Below are 323 nucleotides of genomic sequence, written 5' to 3' on the forward strand. Positions count from 1 at the left end.
TATACGGGTCAAGGAACAAACAAATGATTAGTACGGAATTTGAACACTTTGCCCATGACATTTTTGCAAGAATTATTGATATTGTAACGTATTAAATACTCGAGCGGTAGTAAGGCCTTCCTGAGGGAACGTCTGTTTTCTCTTACTTATTCAACACGTTGATAAAACAGACGAAGAACTATTCTTCTTGATTTCGAAATGATTGTTCATGCCTTACTCTCTTTAATTCTCACTTGTATTTAATCACAAATTATTGACTTACTGACCTAATCCTGACAGCTGAACGTTAGTTCTCAAGAACGTGAACTGCATTTTCGATCTGC

The sequence above is a fragment of the Patiria miniata genome, unplaced genomic scaffold (assembly GCF_015706575.1).
Source record: "Patiria miniata isolate m_02_andy unplaced genomic scaffold, ASM1570657v1 HiC_scaffold_29, whole genome shotgun sequence".
Taxonomy (NCBI): domain Eukaryota; kingdom Metazoa; phylum Echinodermata; class Asteroidea; order Valvatida; family Asterinidae; genus Patiria; species Patiria miniata.